Genomic DNA, 13,082 nt, shown 5'->3' on the forward strand with positions numbered 1-13,082 from the left:
TTATTCTGTAAGATTAGTTTAATGCATTTGCATCTAGTTTTCGATTTTTCATTTATTATTTAATAAGGTTGCATTTGCATCTAGATTCTGATTTCCCATTAATTATTGTTTGAGGTTAGATCAATGAGTTTGCATCCAGTTGTCGATTTCCCATTAATTATTTCTTGAGGTTAGTTCAATGCATTTGCATCCAATTTATTTTTTGAGATTAATTCAGTGTAGTTGCATCCGGTTTCCGATTTCCCGTTAATTATTATTTAAGATTAGTTCAACACATTTGCATCTTGTTTCCAATTTATAATTAATTTTTTTTTAGGTTAGTTCAATGCAGTTGCATCCAGTTTTCGAGTTCTCGTTAATTTAATCTTTGAGGGTTAGATCAATGCATTTGCATCCAGTTTCTGATTTCCCGACAATTATTTTTTTATGTTAGTTTGATGTATTTGCATCCAAGTTTTGATTTTCTGTTAATTATTCTTTGAGGTTAGTTTAATGTAGTTGTATCCATATTCTGATTTTCTATTAATTACTTTTTAAGATTAGTTTAATGCTTACATTTGCATCTAGTTTCTGATTTTCTATTAAATATTATTTGAGATTAGTTCGATGGATTTGCATCCAGTTTTCGGTTCCCCATTAATTGTTCTTTGATGTTAGTTTCATTTAGCAATTTAGTTTTTTTTTATTTTTTTTTTTTTTTTTTGTAATTAGCTATAGTATTTAGGAAATGTTAGAGACTCTGTGAAACTCTAGATGGGATTGTTTTCTTATTTATATCAAACTTTTTTATAATTAGTAACAGAGTTTAGAAAAAACTAGAATCTCTCCGAGTGCTCTAAAAAATAGATTGGTGAGGGTATAACTATAATATATATCTAAGGATAAAGATAAATATTTCTTTCCTATTATATATATCTAAGGATAAATATAAATATTTATTTCCTATTTTATCTCCTACGTTTTCTTAATTAGTCATGACATGTGGACACTCTAGAATTGTTTCCTCAATGGAAGAGGATAGAGGTAGCTATAATATATATATATATATATATATATATATATATATATATATATATATATATATATATATATATATATATAAAGATCTATCTAGTGAACTGATAGTGGCCTGGACTACACTATTCATCTTCCAGCTTGCTGTGTCAGGATGTTGGAGGGCTTTAATCGCAGTCTAGTAGTCTCCTTCCAAGCTGATGTAGTTGGTTTCCTCTTTCTTTGCCAGCAGTGCTCCAACTTCAGCAGCCATGTATTCGGCTTCCTTTGGAGAACCAACCTCAACCCCTTATAAGCTGCTACTACCATTTGTCCATATTTGTCCCAAAGCACAACACCTGTAGCACCAGTCTTGGTATCCCTGTTTTATGTAGTATCAAACTGAACTTTAGTCCAAGCAAAATCCTCTATCTGTATATTATTATGTACACTTTCAACTACTAGACCAAAATTCATATGAGTAGAACTATTAAGGTTAAGGTTAGAGATTCCCTGATCAAACACTTTACAGCTCTTAGTCCACTGTTAAATGTTCTTCTCAGCAGCTTCTCCTCATCTGGTACCCCTTGTTCAAACTTACATAGATTTCTCAATCCCCAGATCCCATGTAGTAAGATACAAACATAAACACCCAGTTGAGCTATGTGTTTATCACTACTTGTTGCATTATCTCATCTACCCATCCTCTTGAATCCCAGTTATAGGCATCTATCTTGATGCTTATAACATATCTGAACCAAACCTTCTTTGTCCACTGACATTTGAAAAAAATATGCAAGCTGGTTTCCCCTTCCCTACCACAGAAGGGGCAATCCAAGTTGCCTGCTATATGTTTTGCAAATAGGACATCACCTGTAGGTAGAATACCCATATACAATTTTCAAATAAATAATTCCCAAATGGCTGCCAAATCAGCATCCTAAAACCTCTTAATAGATTTTTGATGGAAATTAGAACTTTGCCCAACATTGGTTTCTGAGGAATTCATCTTGAAAGCACTCTTAACAGAGAACTTCCCATTTTTAGTACCAACCCATTTGACACTATCTTTGACACTAATAGGTCTGATATTAACCTCTTTGATATCGTTGACTATATAGGTTAGGAATAGATTCTCCAGCCTAGTCAGGTTCCATGTTTCACCATCAGCATTCATAAGGTCTTTGACCTTTAGCATAGGGTCCACATCATCTCTTAAGCAATGCTCTCTTAAGAGAATTGGCTTATATTGGCTTATAACACAAGGATCATGATCACCACCCAAAAGTGTATTTTAAACCCCTTAATAGTATTCTACTTAGGCCAATTATGTTTATAATAAATGAAAGTTAGTACTGTTTACTTATTTTTGTGTATTTTAGGACTTGAAGTTGATTAGGTGACTAAAAGCACCACTTTTGCATGGAAAATGAGACAAGATGATTGCTGAAGAAGTTCTACGTTTAAAGCCCAAGAATCATGGAGAAAAGCTGATAAACGGTAAAATGATAGTTTTACCTACGAGTAAAACGAAGAACTTAAACGCAAGTAAAACAAAAACTAGACTTTACGGTAAGGGTGTTTTATTTATCAAAGATTTCTACTCTCAATTCTATCGAAATAGAGTTGGAGTAAAAGATTTGTTCCACTCTTAGTTCATTAGAATTTGCGTTTCCTAAGATTATCAATCTATCCAAAGTTAATGAGAGTTTTACAAAATTATACTACGATGCAAATTATACTAACGAATAAACGATAATTCAACTACGAAATGCTAAATTGAATCTATGATAATGAATTAGGGGGGATTGATTCCGCCTTAACTCGACTTAATTTACTAATGATGAATCATTGTAATCCAAATTGAACTGCTTTCGCATAACAATTGGTTCTTCCTAATTCCTAGTTGTTCATGGTAAACTCTACCAACTAACATCTAGCATGTGAAACAATCAAACCTATTCTCATGGTGAACTAATCGTTTTTTAGAATGGAATGGAAAATCATGACTATTCTACTCTAACAACAATTAAGCTTCATCAAGGCTTCTTCAACCCCCTCTAATGGAGGTTTAGCCTAGAATTATTATGTTATCATTTCCAATTGAATTTAAACAAGACATCATATAAAGATTGTAAATTTACTAATTTCAATTCAAATGGAAATCTAATAATGCAAGAATCAATTGAAACTAGTAATGACAAATAACTAAATCTATGAATTGAAACTATAATGACTTAATGAAAATGAAACTAGATTATGAAGAACTAATTAACTTTATTGATCTAATGAATAACAATAACAATAATTAAATAACTGAATTTAAAACAAGATAATAAAAACTAATTAATTAATGGATTCTCAAAACTAGATCTAAACTATTCTCTAATGGCTACTTCCTACCTAAAACTAAAGATTGCTTAAGAGTTAAGTCTTGTGTCTTGAAATGGAGGAGACAAGATTCACATTTTCGTGCATGGGCTGAGGAGCCATGTTTTGGGCCGGAAAATCGAGCCCAAAACACAATTTCTTTAGTCCACAGAGCCCTTTTCAGCTGGATTTTACTTCAATAGACTTTTTGTCCACTTTTGCTCCTCTGATTGGGTTAAGGCTTAGACCATTGGAAAGTCTTTCCGAGTCGGTCGTTTTGACATAAGGTAGGCCCAATTCCGAGGCCTAAAGCCCAAAGATACGGTGTTCGGAAGTTTTGCTGACTTTTATGTGCTGTTTCTGCCCGCATTGACTTTAATGCCAGAAATACATAAAAGCACGTAATCATCATTAACTCTTATTTATTACTCGCATAATTTGTCTAAAAGTATTATTGTGAAATGGTTAAAACTACAGTTTTGGGCTCTTATCAAACCACCCCTGATAAGCATAAAATTGAATAGTCTTACCTACGAAATGAACGATGAACTCAAAATGTAAGTAAACTAAAACTATCTTATGAGCCTATATGTTTATCAAAGTTTCTACTCTCAATTCTATCGAAATAGCGTGGAGTAACAAATTCGTTCCACTCCTAGTTCTCTAGTATGGAATATTTTCTAGTCTAATTAGTCGGTCTTAAGTCTAATGAGAGCTTTACGAAGGGGAATTATACTACGATGCAATATGAAAAGCAATATGTTGAATGTCACTACGAAATATATGGAAATACTAATGTTCTTGAATCTAGATAAAGAATTAGAGGGGAATTGAATCCACCTCGAACCCAACTTAATCACCTAGAATAGACTGTTATAATCCAATTCTTACATTCTTACGGTAAGAATTGCTCGTTCTAATCCCTAATTAACATGGCATTTCTACAAATTATAACTAGCATGTGAGGTCGTCCACCCATTCTCATGGCGAAACACGACCTTCTAGAATGGAATAGACTCTACAACGCTTCCACACTATACAACTAAGTTTTCATCAAGGCTTCATCAACCCCTCTAATGGAGGTTTTAGCCTTGATTCATCAAACCATCATTTCCCATTGAAATTGAATACAACATATTACAAAGATTCTAACTTTATGAAATTTAACTAAACAATAATCGAAATCTAATTAATTAACTAAGAATGACATAAGAACAAGAATTTAAACTAGATCTATAAATGCAAATGACACAAATCGAAATTGAATAATAATAACTATTTTATTTATCTAATTAAATGACGAACAATCATTCAAGGAATTAAATAAAAACAAGATATGAAACTAATTAAATTAAACTAATTAAATCTAAGGAAAACTAGATCTAAATTAATTAATGGAGGCTACTAATCTAATCTTTAATCTAGGTCTAACTATCTACCATTAACAAAGATTGAAGCTTTGGTTTTTATACATTCAGATCCAAAAATCGTGCATGGGCTTGGAGCCATGTTTTGGGCCAGAGAATCAGGCCCAAAACCCAATTCTTTCAGTCTAAAAAGGCCTCTTCAGCTGCAGTTGGCTTCAACAGACTTTTCGTCCACTTATGCTCCTTTGATTGGGTCAAGGCTTGGACCATTGGAAAGCTCTTTCCGAGCCGGTCGTTTTGAGATAAGGTAGGCCCCCATTCCGAGGTCTGAGTCCAAACATACGGCCTTCGGAAGTTCTGCTGACTTGTGTGCTGTTTCTGCCCGCGCCGACTTTTCGGCTTTTGACCGGGCTTTAGAAAGGCTTTATCTTCTTGAATCTTGGCCTTTAATCATGGAACTCCTTAGTAACCGACCTTTGCTCCTTTATCTCGCTAAAGTGGCACATTTCCAAGACATAATGGACTTTGAAGCTGAAATGCATAAAAACACGTAATCGAGTGTTAACTCTTAATTATTACTCACATAATTGGTCTAATAGTATGATCATTACAGGGTTAAAACTACAGTTTTGGGCTCTTATCAAACCACCTCCAAACAGCATTTTGCTTGTCCTCAAGCAAAGATAAGAAATTAGAATAAGTGACCAAAAATGGAGTTCTAACTACTCTCGTTTCACTGAGTGCGATTGCATTGACCATATATGCAACAAGGCCTTAAACCACTAGGAATTCCCTAGTGGACAAGTTATATCCCTCGTGAGAGTTTTTCGATGAAGGTACTCACAAACTTCATCTATACTACAACGACTAAGAAAGAAAACTATTGTTTCCTTATTCATGTCTCAATTATCTATACATCTCACTAGCAATGAATACTGAGAATAATCATGTCTAAACTTAAGCTAATATATGCATAATAATCAATCATCTACAAATAAACATATATACAATGAGTAATGCTATGAAATGCAGAACAGGTCCGTTTCGAAACTTTGGAATAAGCGCCCTTAAGTAGGTTCTCACATAAAGTCAAGACAAAAATCACTCGATTTTTCCACTCAAGTTTTGCTACTCCAGGTGTGCAGTGGGCATACTTTACCTTACAATCTCAATGACACACAAGGAAGCCGAAGTTGATCAAACACATCGCCACTTACTATCCCACTAACCTATTCCTAATTAAGCTAGAGGTCTTTATTAGGTGTTGGGATTAGGAGATGGTTTAAGAAGGAAGGAAATGGATATTCAAAAAGGGACAAGTCCGAGATAATAGAGTCTTCATATTATGTAACTAGAGAAAACCTTGTTATTTACTTTTTGCTTCTACACTTTGTTTCCATCCTTAGCCATATTTTTTTTCCTTTTTCTTTGGCTTTTGACTCCTTTTATTCTATTTTTTTTTGGAGTTTTTATTTTATTTCTATTTTTATTTTTCTTTTATTTGGATGGAAACTTCTTTTCTTTATTTTTTTGAAGCAATTAACTAACTTTTGTTTACACAGGTTTCTCTCTTCTTCTTTCTTCCTTATTCTATTATCACACTTATCTAAATTGGGTAGGTTTTTTTTTTTTTTTTTTTTTTTTATTTTGTTTTGTTTTGTAACAGGGTAAAGGATTTGTGGTTTATGAAAGGGCTAATAAAAGGCTCGATTAATTGACTAGCGGAAAATATACTTAGGTCGGAATTTCTAGCTATATCGATCCAAAAAGGGCCTAAATTCTCTCTTAGGACATGGTATAGTGGTCAAGCAAGTGGACGAGTGATTTCTCTATTCAGAATATACTTCTCCCTTGTGTCATTTCTCAAATGTTTCACTCATATAAGGCTTTAGGCTATATTCTCACAGGATTTGTATAATAAGTACTCTAGCCTAGATTTTAAACTTATCGCTAACAATCATAGATACTCATGTAATATATTAATAGATAGATGCAAAGATTATTACCTACATATTAACCTAAGTTTCTAAAAACTATTCTAATGCAAAAGCTACGTGAGACTTCTAGATTATTAAGAGCATAGAGAAAGAAACAATACCAATATTCCTAAGTGTATAGCATAAACTTTTTATTTTTATTTTTATTTTTTAAGACAAATAATACGTAATATACAACCTAATATGTGCTTAACATTTACATCGTGTTTCTATACCACCCCAAACAATTTGGGAGAAGGGGTTCATGAAACAATTCAATAGCACAATTAAATTATGTAACTAACTAATTTTTATAATTTTTAACATTTTATAAATAAAAGTGCATAATTTACATCCTAAAAGTGTTTAATTTTTGCAAATGTTTCTATCCCACCCCAAACAATCAACGCTTTGTCCTCAAAGTGTAAAGAGATAAGGAAATAATTTACCATAGAAACGTGGCAAAAAATTGGCGCACTGTAATGTAAAATATTGTAAAGATGATAATGATAATATGAAGCACAATTAAACTGGTACGTACTAACTAACATAAACTCTATTGGAGTAAACATTACAGGCTTAGGGTGGCAACATGATTTGAAATGAATACCAAAATACGCCACCCCCAAACAAAATTGGAAAACTCTTTTGAAGTTTGAAAATTTTGTTTGGCCTATACTCCAGAACGTTGGTATTGTACGAAAACTTGGGTCTTTTAAAGTCAGATTCCCAAGACTTGCTAGATTACTCTTTTTATGGCTTTAAACTTTTTTACTTTTTATGAATTAGGTTTAATATAAAGGAAAACAATAAGCAGTAAAGACATAATTCACACCATAGAGAAACATGACTCAAAAACCAAGAAAACATGCAAGAGTGGAAAACGTGAATTATGTGAATCGTGGACTTAGGATCCGGTACTTACAACCACACACTCCATAGGGAGGGCCCGGTTACCTGAATGGTGCATTCACCAATATATGGAAATGAAAGAAAATGCACCAAATACAAAAATTGAGTCGTTTATAGTCAGATACTCGAGACTTTATCTAAATATATGTATGAATATGCAGTTTATCATATATCAACAACCGAAATAGTTGTGGATCGTTCCATAAATAAATATCACAGAAAACATATCCAAACACAATCAAGCACCAAGATTTCCTACGACCTTGACCTAGTGGAATGAAAGCTTAAGTCGGATAGACCTATAACATAACCGAAAGCATGCACCTTATGTTTCATCTTTGAATGAGAGGGTGTCCTAGTGAATAAGTGTGGAAAAGTGAATGGTTGTGGAAAATATGGTGGATTGGGATAAGTTTTAGAGGGAAAGCATGGAAAAAATGAGGATGTGGGTTTAGCACAAAAACTCATTCATGGTGTAGTTAGGGACCTGCCTCAAGTCTGAAAAAATGAAGGTGTCAAGTGGTTTATCCTTGGGAAGTATTTGTTTACTAGGTGGATTTAAAAATCATGAAGCGGGGAGAAACTAAAGGATCGAGTGCAAACTCAAGGTTCCTTTGAAAAGGTGGAGGGTGGGGAATATTGGTGATGGAAGGTGAATGATTCTCACCTAGAGCTCTCAAGTCCATATCATCATAAATCTTGATATATGCAAGACATTCCTCAATAGGTGGGTCAAAAGGATCACTAGGATAGAGATTGAAAAATTCATCTTCCGTCATAGCATCAAGGGATGAATGGTTGTTGGCAAGGGGGGACTCGCGAAGTGGTAAAGAAGCAATGCAAAAGAGTTGCAGGAATTCTTCTTCAATTTCATCTACTACCAGGGAGTCATTGTTAAAATCGGAATTTCCGAAGGAAAGGAATTTGTTAATCTGTTTCTTCGGAAACATGTTTTTGAAGTAATCTTGAGCTAAGCTCTCGATCATGCTAACCTCACCATTTGTAGATGAATTGGGATCTTGTGTCCTCATTTTGAAAACATTTACCTCAACGAAAAGATGGCCAAAGGACAAGGACATCGAACCATCGCTGCAGTTTATGAGCCGCGTTGGCGATAGCCAAGAAGGGACGCCCTAAAATGATAGGTACAGAGTCGTTAGTGACTTCGCGGTCGAGGATAACGAATTAAATTTGGGTAGTAAAATTTTGGACTTTAACCAAAGACGTTTTCAACCACACCCTTAGGATACTTAATAGACCGATCACTAATTGCAATGTCATTTTAGTAGGTTGCATCTCCTCTAGACCTATTTGTTTATACAAATAAAATGGGAGTAAGTTAACACTAGCCCCCGTGTTTAGTAAGTAGCGGTCGTCATGTGAGAATCTCCTAAGGTGCATTAGACAAGGATCGACCAGTGGTCCTTGTACTTAACAATTCCATTATTTTCGGATAAAGTGGAACCTGTTCAGTTAGAAAAAGGCGCCTTTAGGTATGTTGGTCTTACGCCCTAGCGATTGCACAACTCCTTAAGAAACTTAGCGTGGTTAGGTCGCTTTTGATAGCTTCGAGAAAAGGAAGGTTTATCGTTAGATTTTTGAAAACGCGTTCCTAATCTCCTCAAAGTTAGTATCCCTGGTTAGCATGGCTAATTTATGAGGGAACGGTGGTTTCGCTCTATATTTAGCGTATGGCTCGACTTGATGTGTAACCTTGGCTTTCTGTTTCTTAGGTTGTGGTTTAACTGGTACCTCTACGGTGGTAGGTTCTTGGTTTCTATTTCGTATCTAGTTCGATATCCGGTGTAGGAGTATCTTGATGGGGTAACTATAGGCATAGTTACTTTGTTATCAACCACTCTTCCAGAACGGAGAGTGGTGATGGCATTTAGCTCACCTACGGTTGTAGTTTCCGTACTAGTATTACCGTTTACCTCAAAGGCTATGTTTGCTGTTCTAGGGTTGGGTATCGATTGGCCTGAAAACACGCCTTTTGGTTGGGCTTTCTCTTGGGCTAACTGTTGGTTTAAATTATTAACGGATTGTAGAATGTGTTGGTTAGATTGAGCCATGGCTTGGAAAAGTTGTTGGCTCACTTGTATGAAGGTGTCAAGACGATCCGGTTGTGTGGGTGTAGTAGTCACGGGTGGTGTGACTGGAACTATCTCGCGTTGATTATTTATGGGTGGATTGTGATAGTTATTATTTACCGGAACGATACCTCTATTAGCATTATAATTATTATAACTATATTGACCTTGTGCTTGACTTTGTCGAGGTTGCGCTTGGTTGTTATAATTATTATAATTACCCCGATCCCGTCCTTGTTGTGGTGGAGCTTGGTTATAACCGTGCGTTGGCCTAACATATTGATTATTGAACCACGTAGGTGTGACTTGTTGGTTATTTCTCCAACCGAAGTTGGGATTTTGTCTCCAAGGGCTTTAGGTTCACTATTAATGGAACAAGAATGTTCATAGGCTATATAGGACAAATGGGAGTCGGGATGCTCGGGACTCCAACGAAACTACATGGATTTGAATTTACATTCATTACGAGGGGATAGGCTTTTGTTGTAGAGAAATGGCCTCTACCTTTTTGTGAGGGATTCAATTAGAGTTTTAAGCTCGGGATCTGATTTAACCTCAAACATCTTGGCAGCTTTTAATCGTTGAAGAAGAACTAGCGGAGCGGGAGTAATCGTCACTACCCCCAATTATTATTACGCTTTAGTCCGATCTTCCAAAAATTTATATGCCTCTCGAGGCTCCTTTACTTAGGAAACTACCCCCATTCATTATGTCTAGGACTTCTTTATGGTGGTGTAGAAGTCCTTTGAAAAAGGCAACGAACTAACATGTCTTTTGCTAGGTGATGGTGTGGACACTTTCTAAGGAGATCGGTGAAACGATTCCAAGCCCTCGAAAATGATTCATGAGGATTACGGCCGAAAGAAGTGAATCTTGAAAAGCATTTCATCCGCCTTTAGGGGTGGGTAAAAATGTTCCATAAACAGGTGAACAAGTTTGGCCCACGAGTCATGAGAATTTAATTAGGCGCTTAACCAAACGCCGCCTTATCGCCTAAGGTGAAAGGGAATACCATCAATTTAATTTGTTCCGCACCAACCGTAGGATGGTGGAATGTTGTAAGGACTTGTTCAATCCTACGGATGTGCTGATAAGGTTTTTCATGGTCTAAACCATGAAAAACGGGTAACAAATTAAATATATTTGGGGATGCGGAAATCCCCAATCGGGTCCGCTAGAACGATGCAAGATTTAGGGCTATCGCTCAAGGCTTTATAAAAGTCAGAGAGAGGAGTCTCTCTTTCTTCAGCCATAATATCAGGTGGTGTGTGTGAAATAGTAGCTAGAGGTGTAGTGGGTGTAGTACTAGATAGACTTGTTTGTTGACGTTGCCGTGTAATTACGTTAGTTGTTTTTCTTCGACCAGACCTTAATCTCATGCAAGACTAAGTCGAACTTAACTAAACATGCAACACTCCAAACAATTCTCGATATACTAGTAGAAACCTCTAACGGAGATCGCGAGGTGTGGAAAAAGGAATACCGACAAGGTCCTGTTTTCGCTTATGAATAGCGTCTTGTTTACGCGTGTTCAGTGTAAATAACAAGTTAGAACACTGAAAAACTTCAAAAAATCGAAGTTCGAAACAAACCTATGAAAATCCGGCAAAATCAGCTGAGAGAGCGGCTGCGCTCACATAGGGGGCGGTCGCGCGTGTAACTTGAAATTCTAGTGTTTAAGGGCGGGTCGCACTCCACATGGGGGCGGGTCACGCTCGTGTTCCAGTAACTTAGGGCGGGTCGCGCTCGGTATGGGGGCGGTCGCGCTCCGTGTACCAGAGACTATAGGGCGTAGGTGGCTCCTTATAAATGACTTAAAGCTGAAACAGATAACTACAGTATGAATCAAACAAGGGTGGGTGGGTTTAATGGGACTTAAAAATGACTAATTCTACTATGAAAACAATGCTAAAATGCAACTAAGATAGCAGCGGCGCCATTTGATAAACATAAAAATGAATAGTTTACCTACGGAATGAACGATGAAATCAAAACGCAAGTAAACTAAAACTTTCTTGTGAGCCTATATTTATCAAAGTTTCTACTCTCAATTCTATCGAAATAGCGTGGAGTAACAAATTCGTTCCACTCCTAGTTCTCTAGCATGGAATGTTTTCTAGTCTAATTAGTCGGTCTTAAGTCTAATGAGAGCTTTACGAAGGGGAATTATACTACGATGCAATATGAAAAGCAATATGTTGAATGTCACTACGAAATATATGGAAATACTAATGTTCTTGAATCTAGATAAAGAATTAGAGGGGAATTGAATCCACCTCGAATCCAACTTAATCACCTAGAATAGATCATTTGTAATCCAATTCTTACGTTCTTACGGTAAGAATTGCTCGCTCTAATCCCTAATTAACATGGCATTTCTACCAATTATAACTAGCATGTGAGGTCGTCCACCCATTCTCATGGCGAAACACGACCTTCTAGAATGGAATAGACTCTACAACGCTTCCACACTATACAACTAAGTTTTCATCAAGGCTTCATCAACCCCTCTAATGGAGGTTTTAGCCTTGATTCATCAAACCATCATTTCCCATTGAAATTGAATACAACATATTACAAAGATTCTATCTTTATGAAATTTAACTAAACAATAATCGAAATCTAATTAATTAACTAAGAATGAAATAAGAACAAGAATTTAAACTAGATCTATAAATGCAAATGACACAAATCGAAATTGAATAATAATAACTATTTTATTTATCTAATTAAATGACGAACAATCATTCAAGGAATTAAATAAAAACAAGATATGAAACTAATTAAATTAAACTAATTAAATCTAAGGAAAACTAGATCTAGAATTAATTAATGGAGGCTACTAATCTAATCTTTAATCTAGGTCTAACTATCTACCATTAACAAAGATTGAAGCTTTGGTTTTTATACATTCAGATCCAAAAATCGTGCATGGGCTTGGAGCCATGTTTTGGGCCAGAGAATCAGGCCCAAAACCCAATTCTTTCAGTCTAAAAAGGCCTCTTCAGCTGCAGTTGGCTTCAACAGACTTTTCGTCCACTTTTGCTCCTCTGATTGGGTCACGGCTTAGACCATTGGAAATCTCTTTCCGAGCCGGTCGTTTTGAGATAAGGTAGGCCCCATTCCGAGGTCTGAGTCCAAAGATACGGCCTTCGGAAGTTCTCACGACTTGTGTCTTTGTTTCACGCCAAGCGTCGACTTTTCGGCTTTTGACCGGGCTTTAGAAAGGCTTTGTCTTCTTGAATCTTGACCTTTAATCACGGAACTCCTTAGTAACCGACCTTTGCTCCTTTATCTCGCTAAAGTGATACATTTCTGCACATAATGGACTTTGAAGCCTGAAATGTATAAAAACACGTAATAAGTGTTAACTC

This window comes from Coptis chinensis, chromosome 5 (genome assembly GCF_015680905.1).
Source record: "Coptis chinensis isolate HL-2020 chromosome 5, ASM1568090v1, whole genome shotgun sequence".
In the NCBI taxonomy this organism is placed as follows: domain Eukaryota; kingdom Viridiplantae; phylum Streptophyta; class Magnoliopsida; order Ranunculales; family Ranunculaceae; genus Coptis; species Coptis chinensis.